Source organism: Aphelocoma coerulescens, unplaced genomic scaffold (assembly GCF_041296385.1).
Source record: "Aphelocoma coerulescens isolate FSJ_1873_10779 unplaced genomic scaffold, UR_Acoe_1.0 HiC_scaffold_75, whole genome shotgun sequence".
Taxonomy (NCBI): Eukaryota; Metazoa; Chordata; class Aves; order Passeriformes; family Corvidae; genus Aphelocoma; species Aphelocoma coerulescens.
Window position 1 is genome coordinate 719,749 of NW_027184061.1, and position 17,016 is coordinate 736,764.

A 17,016-nucleotide genomic window follows, 5' to 3' on the forward strand; every position below is an offset into this window, starting at 1 on the left:
GGCTCCTGCCGAGGCAGCAGCGGCAAGGAGAGCGCGGGCAGCCGCTCCCGCAGCGCCCTCACGCCAGGGCGAACACGGCACCCACACGGCACAACGAACCCGCCCCAGCCCCCTGCCGCCCCCTCCGCCCGCAGCCAGCGCCGAGCCCCGCCAGAACCGAGCGCGGCTCCCACCTGCGCTGGGGCCACCTCCGAGCTCCACCGCTGCCTCAGCAGTGGTTCCCAGTCACCCCCATTATGATCCCAATCACTCCCAGCATCATCCCGGTCGCTTACAGTCACTCCCACTGTGTTTTCAGTCTGGTCCCAGTCACTCCCAATAAGATCCCAGTTGCCCACAGCATGGTCCCAGTGGCTCCCAGTCACACCCAGGATGGTTGCTTTCACTCTCAGTAAGAGTCCAGTGTGGCTCCAGTCACTTCCAGTATGAACCCAGTCACTTCCTGTATGATTGTATTTGCCCCCACTGTGGTCCCAGTTGCTCCCAGTGTCTTGGTTTGAAAGACAGGTGTCTGCCAAGGAAGGCAGGAGTCTCTCCTGAAATGGAAGAAAAAAAAATTGCAATCCCCTTCCCTCTGAATTATTATAATTTTGAAATTACGGAGCTTTATAGGTAAACGTATGAGGAACAGGAATAACAGTTCTTTACTATTATGTATTTTTATGTGTATAACCAGTCAAACAAACGGCAATAACTATGGCAGTAACAGCAAACAATCACAAACCCAGTCCCAGCCTTCTCGGCTGTCAGGCCCTTTCCCCTCGGGTGCAGTTCCGCTCGCAGCCGGCAGGGGCGCTGGCAGCTCCCGGTGAGCAGGGCAGGTGCGATGGTTCCCCCGCGGCTGCAGGGGGCGCTCCGGAGCAAGCTCAGGGAGCACGCGGCACTGTTGCCTGGGATCCCGGGAAGGGATGGAACAAAGATTTCAAAAACCCCCTGGGCAGCCAATCCCGGTGTCCAGCTGGACCCTCGGGAACAGCAGGCTGGAACAGCAGGGATTAGCACAAATCCCAGGTGTCAGATGAGATGTATTGAATTCCGGAGCTGTGGTGGGAGCCCCTGGGGTCTGGGCAGGCAGGGCGAGCGGGGCTACAGAGTAGCAAAGACTCGAAGCAACGGCAGGGGCGGGCAGCCACAGCCTGGCTCCCAGCAGGGCAGGGAAGGTGGGCTTGGGATCCCAGGGTCTCTCCGGTAGAAGGAAAGCAGCTGAAGAAGCAGCCTCTTTCTCTCTACGTCCAAACGCCGGGAACTGACTGCCCACAAACTTAGGTGGAAGAGATGCATACCTCCTCCTATGGCCAGGGCCTTTGTTTTCCTTAAGCCCCCAGTAATTTGTCCCCCTGGCAACATCTATGGGGAAAATTCCTTTAAGCGAAAAAGAAAATAGGAGGAGAACTCCTAAAACCCCAACATTATCCACCCCAAATTTTTCCATACTAACATGTTACATGAAACTGAACCCTTTTAACCATACACATACATGCATCACCCGAATTATATACATATATACATGCTGATGCTGATACAAGTCCAGAGCCATATGGGTAGTTCACCCTTAAAACAAGTTCCCTTGAGGTATGCATCGGGTCTCTCCATCTTTTGCATCACCCACCAGGTGCAACCTGGTTCCTGAGCGAAGGCAACCCCACGGATGGGTTTGTCTTTGCTGAAGGCAGAACTAACCCAAACAGTTTTTCCAAGCATACCTCTCATGTGCACCACTAGAACCTTATCCCTGTCTGCTGTTTGTAGGGGTTCGGATTGGGCAGGGCCAGTTAACTAACCAGGTTACTCTTGCTAAATGCACCTCCCAGTTTTTGAAAGTCCCCCCACCCAGTGCCTTCAAGGTGGTTTTAAGCAGTCCATTACACCGCTCAACCTTCCCAGCTGCTGGTGCATGGTAAGGGATGTGGTACACCCACTCAATGCCATGTTCTCTAGCCCAGGTGTTTATAAGGCTGTTCTTGAAATGAGTCCCATTGTCAGACTCAATTCTCTCAGGGGTGCCATGCCTCCAAAGGACTTGCTTTTCAAGGCCCAGGATGGTGTTCCGGGCAGTAGCATGAGGCACAGGGTAGGTCTCCAGCCATCCTGTGGTGGCTTCTACCATTGTGAGCACATGGCGCTTGCCTTGGCAGGTTTGAGGCAGTGTGATGTAATCAATCTGCCAGGCCTCCCCATACTTGTATTTGGACCATTGCCCACCATAGCACAGGGGCTTCACCCGCTTGACCTGCTTGACCACAGCACATGTTTCACAGTCATGGATAACCTGGGAGATACTGTCCATGGTTAGATCCACCCCTCGATCTCGTTCCCCCCTATAGGTGGCATGTCTGTCCTGATGGCCTGAGGCATCATGGGCCCATTGAGCTAGGAACAACTCTCCTTTATGTTGCCAATCCAAGTCTATCTGGGACACCTCTATTTTCGCAGCCTGATCTACCTGTTTGTTGTTACGATGTTCTTCATTATCCTGGCTCTTGAGGACGTGAGCATCTACATGGCGGACTTTCACGGATAACTTCTCTACCCGAGTGGCAATGCCTTTCCACTCCTCAGCAGCCCAGATTGGTTTTCCACTGTGCTGCCAGTTTGCCTTCTTCCACCTTTCCAGCCAACCCCACAGAGCATTGGCTACCATCCATGAATCAGTGTAGAGGTAGAGCTTTGGCCACTTCTCTCTTTCAGCAATGTCAGGAGCTAATTGGACAGCTTTGAGTTCAGCAAATTGGCTCAATCCACCTTCTCCTTCAGTAGCGTGTGCAACTTATCATGTGTGGCTTCATAGAGCAGCTTTCCATTTCCAGCCAGCACCTACAATTCGGCAGGAACCATCAGTGAAGAGGGCGTATTGTCTTTCACTCTCTGGTAGCTCGTTATATGGTGGGGCTTCTTGGGCACGTGTCACTTGCTCCTCTTCTTCTTCAGAAGATAACCCAAAAGTCTCACGTTCCGGCCAGTTTGTAATTATTTCCAAGATGCCAGGGCGATTCGGATTTCCAATTCAGATGCCCTGGATGATGAGGGCAATCCATTTGCTCCAAGTAGCGTCGGTGGCATGATGTGTGGAAGGAACCTTTCCTTTGAACATCCACCCCAGCACCGGTAGTCAGGGTGCCAGGAGGAGTTGTGCCTCTGTGCCGATTACTTCTGAGGCAGCTTGGACTCCTTCATAAGCTGCCAAGATCTCTTTCTCTGTGGGAGTGTAGTTGGCTTCAGACCCTCTGTAGCTTCAGCTCCAGAATCCCAGTGGTCAGCCCCGAGTCTCACCAGGCACCTTCTGTCAGAGGCTCCAGGACAGACCATTGTTCCCGGCTGCAGAGTAGAGCACGTTCTTCACCTCTGGTCCTGTCCTGACTGGGCCAAGGGCTACGGCGTGAGCGATTTCCTGCTTGATCTGGGCAAAGGCTTGCTGCTGTTCAGGGCCCCAGTGGAAATCGTTCTTCTTGCGGGTAACCAGGTAAAGAGGGCTCACGATCTGACTGTACTCAGGAATGTGCATTCTCCAAAAACCTATGGCGCTTAGGAAAGCTTGTGTTTCCTTCTTGTTGGTCGGTGGAGACATTGCAGTCATCTTATAGATGACCTCCGTGGGAATCTGATGTCATCCGTCTTGCCACTGAAACCGGCTTCCAGGACAATTTCGATGATCGTCTCTCCCTTCTCAGACACCTCCGATGCTGTGTTCCCCCACACAATGATGTCATCAATGTACTGCAGATGTTCTGGAGCCTCACCCTCTTCCAGTGCAGCCTGGATCAGTCCATGGCAGATGGTGGGACTGTGCTTCCACCCCTGGGGCAGTCGGTTCCAGGTGTACTGCACGCCCCTCCAGGTGAAGGCAAACTGAGGCCTGCACTCTGCTGCCAGAGGAATGGAGAAAAATGCATTAGCCATGTCAATAGTGGCGTACCACTTTGCTGCTTTGGACTCCAGCTCATACTGGAGCTCCAACATGTCCGGCACAGCAGCGCTCAGTGGTGGAGTCACTTCATTCAAAGCACGATAGTCCACAATCTCCATTCCCCATCAGACTTGCGCACGGGCCAGATGGGGCTGTTGAAGGGTGAGTGGGTCTTGCTGACCACCCCTTGGCTCTCCAGCTCACGGATCATCTTGTGGAAGGGGATCACAGCATCTCGATTTGTCCAATACTGCCGGCCGTGCACTGTCGAGGTGGCAACTGGCACTCGTTGCTCTTTCACTTTCAGGAGCCCAAATGCAGAAGGATCCTCTGATAGTCCAGGCAAAGTGTTCAATTGCCTAATGCCCTCTGCCTCCACAGCAGCAATCCCAAATGCCCACCTGAGTCCTTTTAGGTCTTTGTAATAGCCATTCCAGAGGAAGTCTATGCCCAGAATACGCAGGGCCTCTGGGCCAGTCACAATCGGATGCTTTTGCCACTCCTTCCCAGTCAGGCTCACCTCAGCTTCCAAAAGGGTCAACTGCTGTGATTTCCCGGTCACCCCAGTGATGGATACAGGTTCTTCCCCCACATATCCCGATGGCATTAAAGTACACTGTGCCCCAGTATCAACCAATGCATCATATTTTTGTGGCTCTCATGTGCCAGGCCATCGAATCCACACCGTCCTGAAAACACGGTTCTCCTGTGCCTCCTCCTGGCTAGAGGCAGGGCCCCTCTAGACCTGGTTATCATTGCTTCCCTGGGCGTACATGCTTGAGGTCCCTTCAAGGGGATCCAACATATCATCCTCCCTTCTGTAATACCTGGCAGCTCGGTCACGGGAGGCTGAGGCTACTTTCACCTTAGCAGAACCCCCTCGGTTAGTGCCTCCCTCCTTGAGTTCACGCACCTGCACTGCCAGGACAGAAGTGGGTTTCCCATCCCACCTTCTCGTGTCTTCCCCATGCGTGCACAGAAAAAAACACAGCTCAGCTCGTGGGGTGTACCCTCTCTCTCTAGCTGGGGGACTTGGGGGCTCTGACTTGGGGGCCTGTGACTCACACTGGTGCCACACTGACCTTCCTCATCTCCTCCCTCATCTCCTCCCTCATTTCCTTCCTCATCTCCTTCCTCTCCTCTTTGAGGTCCTGGACCACAGCAGAGACATGAGCTTTCAGCGGACCATTGACCATACTGTCATAATTCCTGTGCTTGTTGGCAACAGAGCCCACTGTTTCTCAGTTATTGCCAGCATCAATCGTTGCAATGAAGGTGGTGTATTGCGGTGGCCCTAGCTTTGCCAGGTTCCACATCATCTGTCCTGTGCACCTGACCTTATCGGGGTCATTATCATGCTGTCCATCCCTCCCAAAGAGTACCTCTAATACTGCCACCTCTCTTAGCTGTTGGATCCCTTCCTCGAGTGTCTTCCACTGCATTCTATGATGGTACTCCTGCATTCCGTCTTTGTGAATGAACCTTTCTCTCACACTCATTAAGAGCCGCTCCCAGAGAGAAAGGGGTCCTGTCTCCCTCACAAATATCTGGTCCATGCCTGGGTCCTTCATCAACGATCCCAGATACCTTGCCTCACCACTGTCCAGTTGCACACTTGTGCCCATAAGGTCCCAAACCCGAAGCAGCCAGGTTGTATAATGCTCACGCCCCCTTTGCACAATGTCTTTTTGCATATTACAGAGACTGTCGTATGACAGGGACTCATTGATGATTTCCGGCTCTGGCTCTCCCGCTGGTTGTGAGGGCCCTGGTTCCCCATCATCATTAACTGGTCGTACTGATTTGGTCTTCTACTTCCTCCTCTGCACAGGGGCGACTGCTGCTGGCTGTGATTGTCCTTGTGATTCAGCTGGAGCCTGGACGGTTGTAACATCCGTGGGTTCCACTGCTGCACCATCAGACTCACCCTGTTTGGGGCAGGGAGAGGGTTTTTCACTAGCTGAGGAGGTGTATTCCTTTAGCATCTGGCATATGTCCTGGCACATCTCCTACATCCCCTTCACCAGTACCCTCGCCCAGTTTGGGTAGTCCATTTCTGAGGTGGGCTGTTGGGCAGTATCAGGCTGTGGGGCATGGTCAGGCTGTGGGGCTGTGTCAGGCTCCGGGGCTGGATCTCTAGTGTCTGGGGCTGTGTCAGGTTCTGGGGCAGGATCAGGCTCTGGGGTAGGATCTCTAGTCTCTGAGGCCAGTGTCTGGGTAGTTATCCAAGCAAATCTCAACTTACCTCTGAGGGCTAAATAGAGTAGGCCTATCAGCACCAGTTGGTTAGTATCCAGAGGAAATCTAAACCCTTCGAAAATTGGTGGGGTGGGCCCAAAGAACTGGTTGAGGGGTTGGGAGAAAACTTCCCCTGGTGTCATTTCCTCACAGAAGACACCATTTTTAACACAACCTCAAAAACATGCACTCAGTGTGTGATAGCCCTTTATCCATGTGCCCACATTCCAGAGGAAGTTAAAAGCCCATGAATCCCTCACCTTCTCAACCCTTAGGGCAAACTGGGTAACAGCAATGGTAGCCTTAGTCAGAGGACCCATGTTTAGGTAAGGAGCTGCAAAGGGGAAGAACGACCACCTGCCACCCGAACCAGGGTAAACTAGACCACATAGTGCTACCTAACAAGGTTCCTATATCCAGCACACAAAATTAAGTTACCCAGGAACTGTTATTCCTTTTTCACCCCTTTCTCTTAATGCCCTCAGGCAGCATGTTGGACGCCAAGATCTGTTTCGGTTTGAAAGGCAGGTGTCTGCTAAGGAAGGCAGAAGCCTCCCTTGGAATGGCAGATGCAACCTCCTTCCCTCTGAGTTATTATAATTTTGAAATCAAGGGGCTTTTAGGCAAAGATGTGGGAAATAGGAATAACAGTTCTTTACTATTATATATCTATATGTGTATAACCAGTCAAACAAACAGCAATAACTATGGCAGTAACAGCAAACAATCACAAACCCAGTCCCAGCCTTCTCGGCTGTCAGGCCCTTTCCCCTCGGGTGCAGTTCCGCTCGCAGCCAGCAGGGGCGCTGGCGGCTCCTGGTGAGCAGGGCAGGTGCGATGGTTCCCCCGCGGCTGCAGGGGGCGCTCCGGAGCAAGCTCGGGGAGCACGCGGCACTGGCGGCCTGGGATCCCGGGAAGGGATGGAACAAAGATTTCAAAAACCCCCTGGGCAGCTGATCCCGGTGTCTGGCCGGACCCTCGGGAACAGCAGGCTGGAATGGCAGGCTGGAATGGCAGGGATGAGCACAAATCCCGGGTGGCAGACAAGATGTATCAAAATTCCCGAGCTGCAGTGGGAACCCGCGGAGGTCTCGGCAGGCAGGGAGAGCAGGCCTACAGAGCAGTGAAGGCTTGAAGCAATGGCAGGGGCAGGGCAGCCGCAGCCTGGCTCCCAGTGGGGCAGGGAAGGCGGGCTTGGGAATCCCGGGGTCTCTCTGGTAGAAGGAAAGCAGCCAAAGAAGCAGCCTCTCTCTCCGTCATCCAAAACGCCAGGGACTGACTGCCCACACAGCCAGGTGAAAAAAAGAGTAGCAAGATGCACCCCTCCATCTATGGCCAGGACTTTTGTTTTTCTGAAGCACCCAGTAATTTGTCCCCATGGCAACATGTATGGGGAAAATTCCTTTAACAGAAAAAAACCCCAGGAGAACTCCCAAAACCCCAACATTCTGTTACGAGCTTCCTGCAGATTGTTCCATCTCTGCTGACCATATGCAAAGATACAAAGATCCCTTTTGGTTCACACAGTTAAATGTCTGATGGGTCACACGGTGGTACCTGTACAGATACACGTCTGGAGAGAAAGCCAAACATCCATCGCACTCTCTCAACACCCACAGAGCCTCAACCAAACTCGACAAGGCCACGCAGCTTTACACAGAAATTCATACATCGATAAAACTGTACAACGGGATGCAGGTTTACACAGAAATTGATACACAGGAAAACACAACAATCTGTGCTGTGTGAATACACTGACTTCTGTATAAAAATGGCTCCACACGGCGGGAACCGATCCAGAACTGTGCGATTACCAAAGGACCCATCGACACTTCCATACCCTTGGAACTAAAGACACAGGACTGTAGAGCTCTCCCACTGCGTACATTCCTGTCTGGGGGTGACTTTATGATGTGTATCCCCTATCGCTGCTCTCTGCCCAGAAATCAATCCTGTGCCTTTGTGTGCCTTTAAACTGAGCCCGACGGGGGAGAGAGAAAACACCGAGCGAACTTTTCAAAGCGGTTGTTCAAGGACACAGACACACACTCCTCTGCGTTCTGCTGCGGCAGCGAGAAGAGCGGAGGGAGCGCTCCGCTTGCTTTCCAGCGCGCTTTCGGCTCCTTTTCTCTGGAGGGAGACGGAGAGTTGAAGTTTGTTTTCCTGGGACTTGGGCTTTTTCCCCTCTTCTGTTCTGGACTGTTTCAACATCAGAACACACTGGGAGAATTTTCCACCGAGGCCCTGGAGAACACCAACCCAGCTCCAAGGAGGAGGAGAGAGAGCACACCTACAGAAGGACTCTGAAATCTTCCCAGGTTTCTCTCCACAGCGAGAGCTTTTAGTATTCAGCATTATTATCCTTTTGCTGTGTGTTTGTTAAATAAATAGGTTCTTTTTCTCTTTCACTTTCCTCAGAGGAAAATATTTTTTTCCCAGACCTGGTGGGAGAGGGCTGGGTGTAACCTGCCTTCTGTCAGAGGATATTTTCCTCCAAATTTGTCCAAAGCAGCACACTAAAATAAGTCAGTATTTATTTTGAGGGAAAATGATTTCTAGTGGCATTTTGAGGGTCAACAAATACAAAGATAATAATAAGGATAAATACAAAGAAATAAATACAAAGAAATACAAAGAAAATACAAAGCGGTGAAACAGGACAGGAGCTCACTGGACAGGTCCTTGGCAGCGCCCGGGCAGACCCTGCATGAATTTGGCTGCCTGAATGCAGCTCTTGCCTGGGCCCCAGGGGTGGCCCCCTCTGCGTGTCTCTCCCAGCACCACAGGGATGCTCCTGCCCCTTCCCTGCTGCCCCAGGGTTCTGCAAGCGCCTTCTGGGGCCACCCAGACACCTCCCTGGGCCTCTGGAGGCCCCATGGCATGGTGTAGACAGTGACTGAATCAAAGCTTCCTTGGAAGATGGAGGCAGGAGAATATTGCCCACCATCTTCTTTCCAACTGCCCTCCACACTCCTGCAAATCCTGCTGGGACACTCAGGCTCTCCATTCCAGGGCTCTGCAGCTCCCATGCAAACCCATCCATCACTGTGTCCCCTCTCATATGGATATCAAGGAAATGACACAGCAATATCTAGAAAATGTGAACTTGATTAATTTGACTGCTCTAAAATTCTACAACTCGAGGATGACTGGAAGACTACGGGGTGAGAACATTATGCCTCCAAAAAGGGTCAAGAGTTTGGAACTGGAACACTCAGGGAAACTTCAGCTTCTGGGGGAAAAGCTGCCCTTCCTCCTCTCTCCCTTTGCTTTATACATCTGATCTGGGTCATATGGTTGGAACATCCCCTTGGCTGATTTGGGTCCGCTGGCCTGGCTGTGTCCCCTGCCAGGATCCTGCCCACTCCCATCCCCTCTGATGGGGGAAGGAATGGCAGAGGGACAGCGCTGCTGGGCAGTAGCCAGAACACCGCTCTGTTACCAGCACCCGTCCAGCTACCAATGCAAAGCACAGCCCTGGAAGGCCCGTGAACTTTCCCTCAGGCAGACGCAGCACACGGGACTTGAGCTGCCAGCGGCCCAGGTCACCCTCTGCCAGCCCCGCTCCTTGGACCTTGTGTCCCCACAAGCAGACACAAAGTGTTTCTGCTGCTCCCCCTTCTGCACAAATCCACAGAGAGCTGGGATTTTCCAAGTCTCGTGTCTCCATTGTGCCGTATTCCCAAAGAAGCAGCAGCCCTTCCCAATGAACACGGCGAGTTGCACGGATGCTTGTCAGCTCCACTGCCTGCCTAGAAATCTGGAAACTGCTTCTAAATGCTGCTCCCTTCAGCTCTGGGGCACCGACTGACACAGAGCTGGGAAACAAATGCCCTGGCTGCTGGCTGACAAGGTGAGTTCCGCCAGAGTCAGAGCTCTGTGGGAAATCTCTATCCACGCCTCTCCTTTGAATAGATCCGCACACAGGGTGCGCAGGGACGTGTCCTGTATGGAAAGGAAGGAGTGTGCCAGCACCGTGGCTGACACTTTCCCTCTCCATGTGCGTTCCACAGCCACGGGTACACAGACGTGATGGAAACCCTCGCACAGCCAGAGCCTTCTGTCCCTGCAGAACGGAGCGCGGCGGGTGGGGGCGGTTGGTGGGCAGCGAGTCACGGACAGCGGGCGAGATCCGGCTCCACAGCTGCCAGGCCCCGCTAAGGCTTAATGCCACCTCCTTGGCAACAGGAAAGGCCTTCAGCCTCGTCCCTGCCCAGAGGGGCAGTGCTGGCCTGGCTGCACAGCTCGTTTTCCCCACAGGTTGCAGGAGATGAGATCACAACGCTTGCAAACAGCGACTGCGAGCCACAGCTCTGGGTGCTCACCATGAACCTCAGCTCTGCCAGCGCTGTCTGCCCCAGGCTCCAGGGGATGCAGTGGGAGCCCGGCTGGGCTCTGCCCTGGGGCCATCCTCCAGGGACAGCTGCACACAGGGAGCATTTGGTTGCCACAAAGAGCCAGGCCATGGCTGCAGGGAGCTGCTCCAGGTGTGGCCTGCACTGCTGTGTGCTGCGCTCTGGGGCTGCTGCTCCCCGCAGAGGGGACTGCACTGGGGTGCCAGAGGAGACAGAGAAGCTCCAGCTTAAGCCTAACTGGGCTTGGTGGCTGGGCTGGGAAGAGTGGCGAGGGTCAAGGGCATTCCCAGAGCTCATCCTGCTCTGTGAAGAACGAGGAAAAGGGAGTGGGAACCCAGCAGTGAGCAGAGCTGAGGCCTGGAGAGCAGCTCTGAATGACCCCCAAATCTCACCAGAGCTCTGAGACATTGCTGTTCTTCAGCCAGTGACAACATGAGTCCCTAAACCTGGGGCTCACTCTTCCTCGTGGCCAGGGGCATCAAGGAAGGCTACAGTGCAATGGGGACTGCGGTGAGCTGGGAACTCACTGGGGGAAAGAGGGAGCACTTGTGGAGCAAAAGGCAGGTGGGGGAGAGAACTGTTCAGAGAAAGGCTGAGCTTCAGCTTGAGCAAGCTGAAAAATGGCATTGGGGGTCATCCCAGACTGATTTCATTTCAGAAGTTACTGAACAAGTTTGTTATTGGGGGGGTGTCATATTTTCCCCTGGAGGTGCACGCTCTGCAAACTTGAGCTGCACTGCCGAGCTGCTCAAGGACGTCTCTGCTGCAGGTCACGGCGTTTCTTCTTTGGCTTCTCGTGGCCCCGGGGCTGAGCCGCAGCAGAGCCCTGGCGGAGCCCAGAGCAGCCTCAGCATCCACAGAGCCCGGCTGCAAGGAGAGAAAGCAGAAAGCGCCCGTCAGCTGAAGGCTCCCGTCCCCCTTGTCCCAGCCGCCCGCGGTGCCCAGGCCGTGCTGGCCGCGCTCAGAGCGCTGCCCAAAGCTGCCCAGCATTGCTGCCTCTGGCAGGAGAGCAGGAGGGCAGGACACGTGCCCAGCCTGCAGCCGGCCGTGGCACAGCCACCTCCTCAGCAGCTGCCCAGAGCGGGATGCTGCTGTGCTCGCTGCCGTCTCCCAAAAGCCCTTATCCCAGCCGTGCCAAGAGGACGGGCACCCACCTCACGCCTCCCGCCGCCAGAAGAAAAGCTGCTCCCAAACGGTGTCCTCAGCCCTTCTCCAAGGGCACGTCCCACCCACGCCACAGCTGCTCCCAAGCACTTCGCCATCCGGACCAGACAGCACCTAGAACGCTTCCTTTGGAAAAACAAACCATAAATCAATGAAAAGAGATTACAGACAAAAAGGGAAGACAAGGAAAAAGGTAAAAAATCTTCTCTCTGCTGGGGCCTTGAGGAAGGCCCAAGCCCGCCATGCGAGGGAAAAACCCACCCACAGGCCAGGGCAGCCCACGCTTTCTGCCTTCCCCCTGCACTGCCCCCAAAAGTCATGCTGAGCCCAAAGCCAACAAGGGCAGTGGAGCAGCCCAAGCCCTTCCTTGCCTGCAGAGCAAAGCAGCCCATGCACAGCTTCTGGTGTCCAACCTCTGCTCCCACCATGGGGCTTTGTTTGTGTCGGGCTGGCTGCCCCAGCCCCAGCCCCAGCGCGGGCCACGGTGGGTGCTGGGGGCTGTTGGCAGGGCCAGGAGCAGACTCCCAGTTCAAAACCAGCCCAGCCCATCTCCCCAGCCCTGCCAAAAAGCAGTTTGGCAGCCAACTGAAGAATTGGTTGCATCCGCCCCAGCAAAGGGGGGAACCTTTGCTTCCCGGCCAGGCTGTGCAATGCACAAATCTGGGAGCATCCCCCTGCGTGTGGACTCATCTGCAAATTCGCTGTGGAGCCTGGCTTTGGAGAAGGTGCCACAATTGAAGTCCATCATCTTCAGCTTGCCAGGTGGAGGAAGAGCTTGTCATCCTTGATGTCACCCTCCATGTCTCCAGCAGCAGCAGCCACACCTGGCACAGCTTCTCCAGGGGCTCCTTCTTCCCTGGGGCTGGAGCAGGCTGTCAGTGCTCTGCCCAGGGCCCCGGCTGTCGCTGAAGAAGGACAAGCAAAAGCAGCTGGCGTGGGGGCCACCAGTGCTGGGAAGAGCAGCTCAGCTCCAGCAGCAGGGCTGCGCGTGCCCAGCTGAGGAGCCCTGCGCAGCGATTCAGGCAGGACAAAATCTCTGCCTTTCTTTGCTGCTTCTTGCCAAGGCGCGTGTGCAGCTGGAACTTACCGGCTCCCTGGGTCAAAGCGTGCGTGTGGCTCTCTCCCTTCTCCTAGGGCACGCGAATATCCTGCATCCAAGGATCACAGGACAGGTCTTCTAATGAGGGCCTTTCCGAGGAGAGCACGGATAAACACTGTCGGATGAGATTCTGGCACTCTGCAGACAGAGCAGAAAGCACCAGTCAGTTGCAGAAGGCTCCTGTCCGCTTTGCCCCACTCTTGCCATGGCCAGGCCGTGCTGTGTGTGCTCAGGGCTGTGCCTAAACTTTGCCATCAATTCTTTCTTTTGGAGGAGAGCAGGAGAGCAGGACATTGCCACCTCCTCAGCAGCTGCCAGAGCGGGATGCTCCTGAGCCCGCTGCTGTCTCCCAGCACTGCTATTCCCCCCGTGCTGCAGAGACGAGGATCCACCTGGAGAGAGCCGTCGTGGGAGCGAGAGCCGGCCCCAGGTGCTGTTCCAGCCCCTCCTGAAAGGGTGCTCCCCGCAGACCATCTGGTGCAGCACGATGCCCAGGGACCAGACGGTCGCTGCCTTGCCGTAGTACCAGCCGAACTGGGTCCATTCCGGAGGGCTGTAGGACGGTGTTCCTATGGAATAGAGATAGAGTTCTTCAGGGGGACGCTGCCTGCTCCCAGAGCCTCGCCCCAGCATCCCTGGGCATGCGGGGGCCGCAGCAGCGGCACGCGGCGTGACCCGCTGCCCTCTGGCCAGCACCTGGGACTTGTGTACAAACTGGGGGTTGGAAAAGAAGCCGCTGGTGTTGCAAGAGGGCAGCGGAAGCCCTGGCAAGGCCCGAGCATTCCATGCAAAGGAAAAACCCACTTGGTGCTGGGGAAAAACCACGCTTTCATCCTCCCTGCCTGCACTGCCCCAGAAACCATTCTTAAGCCAAGGCAACCACGGGCAACAGAGCAGTCCGAGCCCTGTTTCACCTGCACACCAAACGGGCTGGAGCACAGGTTCTGGCCCCCCCTCTCTGCTACCCCCACCCACGCGTGTTTCTGTGGCGCTGGCTGCCCCAGCCCCAGTGCCAGTCCTGGGCAGAGTGGCTGGCGAAGGCTGCCAGCAGGGCTGGAAGATGGCCCCTCAGCCAGCGCCGCTCAAAAGCAGCTCAGCTGAACACTCCGGCTGCCATGACTGGCAGCAAAAGGGAGAATCCCCCATGCCACAGCCAGCTTGGGCTGTGAGATGTTGGGCTGTGAGATGTTGGGCTGTGAGATGTTGGGCTGTGAGATGCCGCTACCAGGAGCCTCCCCCCGCGTGGGCTCACCTGCAAAGCTGGTGTAGGCTGTGGCTTGCAGGTAGGTGCCACAGCCAAAGTCGATGAGTTTGGCCTGCCCGGTGGCCAGGTCGACCAGGACGTTCTCCGGTTTGATGTCCCGGTGCAGGACCCCGCAGCTGGTGCAGTGCCGCACGGCCTCCAGCACCTGGCGGAACAGGTGCCGCGCCACCTCCTCGCACAGGAAGCCCCGTGCCCGAATGAAGTGAAGGAGGTCCTGACACCGCTCCGGGCGCTCCAGCACCATCACCACGTTGCTGGGGAGCTCCAGCCACTCGTGGAGCTGGACGATGCCAGGGAAGCCAGCGGACACCTTGTCCAGCAGCACGATCTCCAGTGGTGCTCGGGTGCCGCCGGGCTGCGGGAGGAGCACGGTGCCGTCAGCGGGGCTGATGCCGTGCCGGGGCTCGGGAAGCCCTCAGCCAGCCGGGGACGCTCTGCGCGCTCCGCTGGCCCCACGGCCGCTCTCCCTCGAGGCGTTCTGGCGGCTTCCACCCTGCTGGGCCTCGGCTCATCCCCGCCCGCCGCGCCCCGGCTTCTCCCGCTGCCCCTCGCTCACTCACCAGCTCGCCCCAATGGCCGATGCGGTTCCGCGGCACCCGTTTGATGGCCACCTGCAAGGCAAGGGGAGCAGCGGGCTGAGCTCGCCGCCCGCCGTGCCCAGCCCCATGCTCCTTCTCCTCCTCCTTTGCCCCCCGCCTCCTGCGCCCGCCGCCGGCCCCGCCACTCACCGGGGCGCCGTCCGAGAGCCGCGTGGCCGCGAAGACGCTGCCGAAGCCGCCGCGCCCCAGCAGCGAACCCAGCCGGTAGCGCTCCTTCAGGCCCTGCTGCGCCTTCCGTGCCCGCGAGACGCGGCCGTCAGCGCTCGGCCCGGGGCCAGGAACGGCCCCCGAGCGCCGCTCAACCGCCCCGGGCCGGCCATCCGCACATGGGGGCTCTTTTGGAGGGGCCACCGGCGGCTCGGGGCCGGCGGCCGCGCTCAAGAGCGGCGGAGCTCGGAGCGGGGAAGACGCTGCGGAGGCGGCGGGAGCGGCCGCGCCGCCTGTGTCCCCGGCGGGCCCCGGGAGGAGCCGAGGCCGGGGCCGGGGCCGGGCTCGGGGTCGGGCCAGCCGGAGCCAGGGGCTGGCGATGGTGCCCAGGAGCCAGGCACTGATGCCCGCCCAGCAGCGCCACAGCCAGGACGGCGAGAGCCGGGCGGAGGCGGGACCGCGGCGGGACGCCCGGGGGCGGGGAGGGGGCAGCCCCGCCCGGGGCCGGGGGCGGGCCGGGGGCATGGCCCGGCCGGGCCTGGGGAGAGGGAGGCCGCGGGAGGGGGGGTTGGGGAACGAAAGGGAGAGCGGGAGAGGGTGCGAGACACTGGGAGAGGGAGAGGAGGAGCAGGAGAAGGGACGCAGAGGGTTCGTAGACTCGCTGCTTTTGCGCTGCTGCCGCTGCTGCCGCTGCTGCCGCTGCTGCCGCTGAAGCGCTGGGAGCGTTTGTCCGCGTGTCCGTGTGTCCGGTGCCCGTGTGTCCGTTCCCCTCCGCGCGCCCCACGGCCGAGCCCCGCGCGCCCCGGGGCAGCACGGGCCGCTCCGCTCCGGGGCCGAGGCGGAGTCCCGGAGCATCTCTTGCTCCCGCAGCCACACCAAACCCGCTCGGCCATTGGCAGCAGTTTTGCACACGTTTCCCTTTGAAGGGCTCCTCTCTACCCCCATTTCCAAGGAGTCTCCCTGCGGTTTTGGCACCTGCAGCGACAGGGCAGCGATTGGGCTTCAAACTTCAAGAATGGAATGGAGGGGCTGGAGCACGTCCAGAGATGGGAATGGAGCTGGGGAAGGGTCTGGAGGACTTCTGAGGGGCAGCTGAGGGATCTAAGGGCGCTGAGCCTGGAGGAAAGGAGGCTCAGGGGGGACCTGGCTCTCCCCAAGTCCCTGACAGGAGGGGGCAGCCAGGAGGGGTGGGGCTCTGCTCCCAAGGGAAAGCACGAGAGGAAATGGCCTCGGGGGAACCTTTGGGGTGGAGGGTGGGGAAATTTTCAACCTCCGTGTCTCGACAATGCGGGAGGGAGGGAGGGGTGGGGCACGACCTGGGGACACGGGGGTGGTGACGCTGGACTGGGGACACGGGAAAGGGCACGGGAAGCCAAAGCCCCGCTGAGCGCTGGCGCTGGGCTGGCACGGGGTGAGCCGGCAGCAGGGCCCCGCAGCCCTGAGGGACTCGCCCTGACGGCCGGGGAGTATTGATCCTGGTCTCTAAAACATGAGACTCAATAAAATATCATTAAAAGATGCCTCCTTCTCCTTCTCCTCCTCTCCCATCCTTTCTCCTGCTCCCCCCGGGCCCAGCGCCCACCCTTGGCCCCCCGTTTTCCCAGCGCGGCCGCATCCCGCGGGAGGAGCCGGGACGGAGCCGGGAGAGGTCGGGCTGGGGCAGCGCTGGGCTCTGGGCCCGGCCTGGGCGCCCCCCACGCGCCCCCTCCTCAAATTCCCCTGGCGGGGGGCGCTGGGGGCGAGGGGGGGGCGCAGGTGGGGTCTGGGTGGGGAGCGCTGAGCGCTGCGGGTCTGCCTGGCAACTGGTGAGTCACCAGCGCCGCGCGCTCTGATTGGCTGAAGCTTGTCATGCGCTGTCTCTGATTGGCGCCTTTCTTCGGGGCTCTTTTGGGGGGACTTTTTCTGTGGGATTTGGGGGTCGTTGGAGGCTGTGGAATTTAGGGGCGTCCCGGCACGTTTTGCTGTTCTCTGGGTGCTGTGTTGGCGTTCAGGTGCTTCCCAAGGGCCCCCCAGAGCGGGGTGACACGGTGGGGACACAGGGGGGTCCCCATTCCCGATCCATCCCAGGGTCGGTTCTGCCCCCTCCACTCTCGGCTCCCCCTCAGTTTCCTCCAAGTCTCTCCCCAGTGCCCCTCAATAAACGGGACCAGCCCAAACTGGGAAGCTTTATTGGGAACACTGGGAGCAGGCGGGCGGGGACAGAGTGACAGCGGGGCTGGGGGGGACACACGACCCCCCAAAATCAG

The 17,016-nt window shown here is 57.7% G+C and overlaps 1 pseudogene; it reads left to right on the plus strand.

Annotated features, from left to right (window-relative positions):
- The window catches only part of LOC138102437 (uncharacterized), a 705,988-nt pseudogene that overhangs the window by 146,872 nt on the left and 542,100 nt on the right, over window positions 1-17,016 (plus strand).